General features: G+C 44.0%; 1 pseudogene; it reads left to right on the forward strand.

Annotated features, from left to right (window-relative positions):
- The first annotated feature begins 4,293 nt into the window (after window positions 1-4,293).
- Window positions 4,294-5,589, forward strand: LOC102838909 (annotated as a pseudogene).
- Window positions 5,590-5,910: the final 321 nt, after the last annotated feature.

Below are 5,910 nucleotides of genomic sequence, written 5' to 3' on the forward strand. Positions count from 1 at the left end.
ATCAGTGAACCCTAGGATGGATAGACCCCAAAAGAAAATCATGAGACATCATAATCAAGCTTTCAAAACTAAAAGATAAGGAGACATATCTGAAAGCAGCTAGGGAAAACAGAAGTGTTACATACAAAAGCAAGCAAATCAGATTAAGCTCAGATCTCTCAGCAGAAACCATGCAAGCAAGAAGGCAATGGGGAAACATATATAAAACCCTGAAAGAAAAAAAAAAAAAAACAACTGCCATCCAAGAATCCTTTATCCAGCAAAGTTATCAATCAAATGTGACAGTGTAATCAAAACATTCCAGGATAAACAGAAGTAAAGGGATTTTGTGAAAGCCAACCGTGTGCTACGAAACATCCTATAGGAAGTTCTGTGGACTGAGAATGAACAAGAACAGACAACAACCAGAGATTCACATACATGGTGGCACCTCCCAGAATTAAATCAACAGAAGGAAGAGTGGAGAACGGAACAAATTCTATTCAAATTATTCCGGAATATAGAGGAAGATCAAAACTGCCTAATACATTTTATGAAGCAAGCATAACCCTCATTTCAAAACCAAGGAAGGATATCACTAAGAAAGAAAATTATAGACCAATATCCCTCATGAACATAGATGAAAAAATTCTCAATAAAATCCTAGCCAACAGAATCCCAGCAGCACACAAAAAAGATAATACATCATGACCAACTGGGATTCACAGCAGGGATGCAAGGATGGTTCAACATTAGAAAAATGATCAACTTTATCCACCATATAAATAAGAAAAAAGAAAAGAACCACATGATTATATCAATTGATGCAGAAAGGCATTTGACAAAATCCAACATCCATTCCTGATAAAAACACTCAACAAAGTAGGAAATGAAGGGAAATTCCTAAACATGATTAAGAGCATATATACAAAACCAACAGCCTACACCACTCTCAATGGAGAGAAACTGAAAGCCTTCCCTCTGCAAACAGGAACCAAACAAGAATGCCCTTTGTCACCCCTACTACAGAGGTAAATAATGATATATGCACAACCTTGGAACAACAGGGCTCTGGGATACAGGGATTGAGACATGCTTGGAATGGTGCAGGGGGGCTGGGGAAAGGTTGCCTTTTGAATCTTGGTTTTCCTGGCATACCATTATAAAAAAGAAATAACCAGAAATATCACCATAAAAAGCTTGTAAGTCTGTCTTCTTCCTATAACTGATTGGAATACCTAAAATGGACTACAGCTTGCCCAGTGAAGGAGGCTTCCTGTGGAGCCTCTGCATTACATAAGACCATAGGTGGAATCCTGAACAGCATCCAGAATCTTCTGAGGTGGGAAATTTCCACTTGAAAGGATGAGCAGACCAGCCTGGAGTGGCCAGAAGAAGAGAAGATACTTCTTGAAAGAAAGACCAACAGGAAAAATATAAAACAATATAGGCAGACTGATTGATTACTACAATAACAAGTTGCTTGCCCAGGAGATGTAAAGGCAAATGGTCAGGTCCACTCAGGGCAAACTCCCTTCCAAGACTAAGACTCAATGGGGATACATGCTCTGATTGATGATCACGTTCATCACCGATAAGAGGACATGAGGGAAAAGCAGCAATGAAGTTGTGAGCTAAGCCCTACAATGTTCAATAGACTCCTGTGAAGCTGGGTGGAGACCTGGTTGGCCAGCAGTATGGCAAGACCTGGGGACTCTTGGGCCCAGAGTCAGGGACATAGCCACAGAGGACTAGAGAGGAGAGTGAAGTGTCCAGCTGATAAGAGAGGGCATATGCATAAGAATATGCCACACCTGCAGGTAATACCCACTTGACCTGGCTTCAATGACTGGATGATCAAAGCTCAACTAGAAGATGAAAGAAGAGGGAAAAAAAGAGTAATCTGATACAATTTGAGGAATTTGACCTACACCTATGGATGCAGTAGCTCAAAAGAAGGAACGAATCTTTACAGCAAGGATCATTCCCACCCCCTCCATACACAGAATAGACAGGGATGGGCAACTTGGGCACTGGCTACCCAAAATGGGGGGGGGGGACAAAGGCAAGAAGTAATTGGTTTACAAGCTTTCAAGAGGGAACCTAGATCCAGAGGACATGGAGGAAGGTATAATCTCCACTGAGTAGTATCCAAGCTGTCTAGGTGGGGCTTATGAAAAGAAATGCAGATAGGTCTCTTGTGATACAATAGTGAATAATTGTTATCAGGACTGATTATGAGGTTTGAAAATGCAAAGGTAGACATTTTGTAGCAAATGGAGGAGAGTGATTAACTTTGCAGGCAGGAGCAGAGGTCCCTGGGACTATCAAGGGAGAAGAGTGGAGAGCTGGACCCTACCCAGAGAAACAGTATTGCCAGAGATGGAGGCAGAGACGATGATGTGTAGAGATGGAGTGGCTGAGGACTTTAAACCCAGAGAGGGAGAGGGGCTGTGTGCTGATGATCCGGGGGTGGAGCAGGTTTGCAGGGTATACCCCTTGGTTGGTTGATGATGCATGGAGGGGATTGTAACCATGGCAATGAAACGATATACGATAGGATGAATGTAAAGCTAATGTTCTCCCATGTAAACTATCACATAATTCACAACAAAAATCAAAAAGGAAGTGGTTGCCCTGACCAAACAATTATATCTTGAATATTTCTGATCCATAGTTGTAATCTGTTAAATTCCCTAATCCCTCACTCATCTGTCAGTTTGCTATTCTGTGATGGCTTTTGTGTGTTTGTGATGCTGGAAACTGTATCATTGGTATTTTAAATACCAGCTAGGTAGTCCATGGTGGTCAGGTTATAGCAAAGCTTCTAAGGTAAGACAGACTAGGAAACAGAAAAGGCTAACCACTGATGAATGAATAACCACTGAAAACCATATGGATATCAATGGAACATTGTCTGATATAGTGCTGGAAGACGAGCCCTTCCAGTTGGCATGCATTCAAAATACAATTGGGAAGTAGATGCTTCCGCAAATCAGAGCTGACCTTAATAACTTAAATTGAGCAATGCTCTCAGGCTCTTCATTTGCTGATGGGGCACAAATCAAAATAAAAAGTAATAGCTGCAAACATCATTAATAATCAGAACTTGGAATGTAAAAACGGCTCTCTCTCTCTCTTTTTTTTTTTTTTTTTAATTTTCTCTCCTTGATTTTGATTTTTAGTTACTATTTTCTAGCTGTTACTTACTCTTTTTTCCTCCTTTACTGTTTTCTTTTCTGAGATTGTTTTTTTTGTTTACCTGTTTATTTATTTTTTTCTCCTATGTGTGTTTTCTCTTCTTGCCTCACCTAGTGGAAGACAGCATACATGCCTATTTAATCCAGCCACAACCATATCTTCTGTGGCCCACCCACTTGGCAAGAGTATATACCTGCTGATATACATCTGGTTAATGACAACAACCACCATCCATGAAACCCATCCTACATTGAGTTGCATGAAATAGTGTACATGCTTCTATTCTCTAATCACATCCAACAGGAGGCAGTTGATGTTTTAAGAACAAAAATATAAAATCACCCATTGAGTAAAAATACAGTAACATCACAATGTATTAGAACCAACAAAGCATTTCTGTGCACACAAAGAAACAAAACACAATGACTCAAACAAATGACCAAGTGCCAGAGATAGAAAAAAAAATTTTTTTTTTTTTTTGAGGAAAAAAGGCACTAGAACTCCCTGAAAAAGAATTTAGACACCTTCAAATGGTTGACAGGAAAGTTAAGAGAAACAAGGAGGAATTTAGTGAAAACTATAGAAATAAGCAAAACATAATAATAACTAGATAAAAGATTTGAGATAATACAAAATCAGAAATAGAAATCCCAAAAATTAATCCTAGGATTTCAGAAATGGACAATACACTGAAAAGGTAAAAGAGTAGATCAGAATCAGTGGAAGTCTGAATGAGTGAGCATGAAGATAAATATCTGAATATTAATAAACTAGAAGAACAATCAGAAAACAAAGGAAAAAAATCTAATGAAATCCTAAGATTCATGTGATACACCATGAAAAGTAACTTATGGTTGATCAGAATTTCAGAAAAGGATGAGACAAAGAGAAGCACAGAAAAAATGCACTAAGAGTTGTTGTAAGAAAACTTCCCTAACATCATAACAGATGAGAAGGTAAACATTCAACTTGCTGAATGAACACTACTGTGCGGTCTTGTTTCGATTGCTCCGGAAGTCCTTCATAAATCTATGACGCAGGAGCATGGGGCCTAGTGGTGTTGGTGTCCGTTGCGGCTTTCTCCTGCTCCATTGACACCCCAAGACCGGCACCATGGATTTCCAACACCTACCGAGTGGCAAGCCGGGAGTGGTGGTGTGGCCTCCTCCTCCGAGAGCAACCGTGACCGCTGAGAGCGCCTGAAAGGCAGATGGCCCTGGACACCGTGGACATCAACAAGGACGCGTATATCATGAAGAACCACCTGGGCTCTTTTGAGTGAAAGTTCTGCCTGACGCTACACAAAAATAAGAGCAGCTACCTGGCACACACCCAAGGAAAAAAGCGTCAGAACAACCTGGCCTGGCACGCTGCCAAAGAGACCAAGGAGGCCCCAGTCCAGCCTGCGCCCGAGAAGGTCAAGGTCGAGGTGAAGAAGTTTGTGAAAATCGGCCGTCCCAGCTACAAAGTGACCAAGCAGAGGAACACAGAGGTGGGAAGGCAGAGCCTGCTCTTCCAGAATGACTACCCGGAGATTGCTGAGGACACCATGCCGAGGCACCGCTTCATGTCCGCCTATGAGCAGAGGAACGAGCCCCCAGACCGGCGCTGGCAGTACCTGCTGATGGCCGCGGAGCGCTACGAGATCATTGCCTTCAAGGTGCCCAGCAGAGAGATCAACAAGGCCAAGGACAAGTTCTGGACCCACTGGAATCAGGAGACCAAGCAATTCTTCCTATAGTTCAACTTGAAGATTGAAAAGCCCCTTGTACCACCCAGCCTCCCTGCCGGGCCTCCCAGGGTGAAGCGCCCCCACCCCCTCTGATGAATGGCCTGCCTCCGTGTCCACCTCTGCCTGAGGCCCTGCCCCCACACCCACCTGACAGTCTGCCCCTGCCACCCACTCTGGTACCCCCAGATGTCCCCAAGAGACCCTGGGGTCCATTGCCCAGCCCTGGTGGTTCACCCACCAACCTCTGGGGTCTACCATCTGTCCCCAGGTGTCCACTCCCCAGCCCCAGGGGTCCACCCCCCATCTGCCAGAGTGCACCCCCAGGTCCCATGGGTACACCCACCAACCGCCAGAGTTTACCCTCAGTCTCCGGGAGTATACCCACATACTTCTGCTGTTCACCCCCAGGCGCCAGGAGTGCACCCACCTGCACCTGGGTCCACCCAGCAGGCCCAGGAGTTTGCTCTCAGGCTCTAGGGGTCCATCCTCAAAATGCAGGGGTGCACCCCCAGCCTCCTGGAGTATACCCACATCCTCCGGGAGTACACCCTTCTTCTCCTGGTGTACACCCCTCAAACCCTGGAGTGCACCCCCCAACTCCCATGCCCCCAATACTGAGGCCCCCGCTGCCGTCCGATGGCCCAGGGAGCCTCCCTCCTCCTCCCCCAGGCAACTGAGGAGTGTCCCCTCCTTGTGGGTGGTGCCCGCCCCTGTGTGTTACTGTGGAGAGATAGATGTTGTTTTTATAGAGAGCTGTGTGAAGCCCTGAGTCTTTTAATAAAATCTCCCAGGCCCTCAAAAAGATAAAGAAAAGAAAAGAAAAAAAAAAAAAAAATAGAGGGAGAGAGAGATGATGGAATACAGAGTTACTGTACCAAAAAGAAATGGTTGATGTTCAACCCTTTCAAGAGGTAGCATAGGATCAAGAGCCAATAATACTGAAAGAAGAAGTCCAAAGTGCATTGAAGGAATTGGCAAAGAACAAGGCACCAGGAAAT

This window comes from Chrysochloris asiatica, unplaced genomic scaffold (genome assembly GCF_000296735.1).
Source record: "Chrysochloris asiatica unplaced genomic scaffold, ChrAsi1.0 scaffold00240, whole genome shotgun sequence".
NCBI lineage: Eukaryota > Metazoa > Chordata > Mammalia > Afrosoricida > Chrysochloridae > Chrysochloris > Chrysochloris asiatica.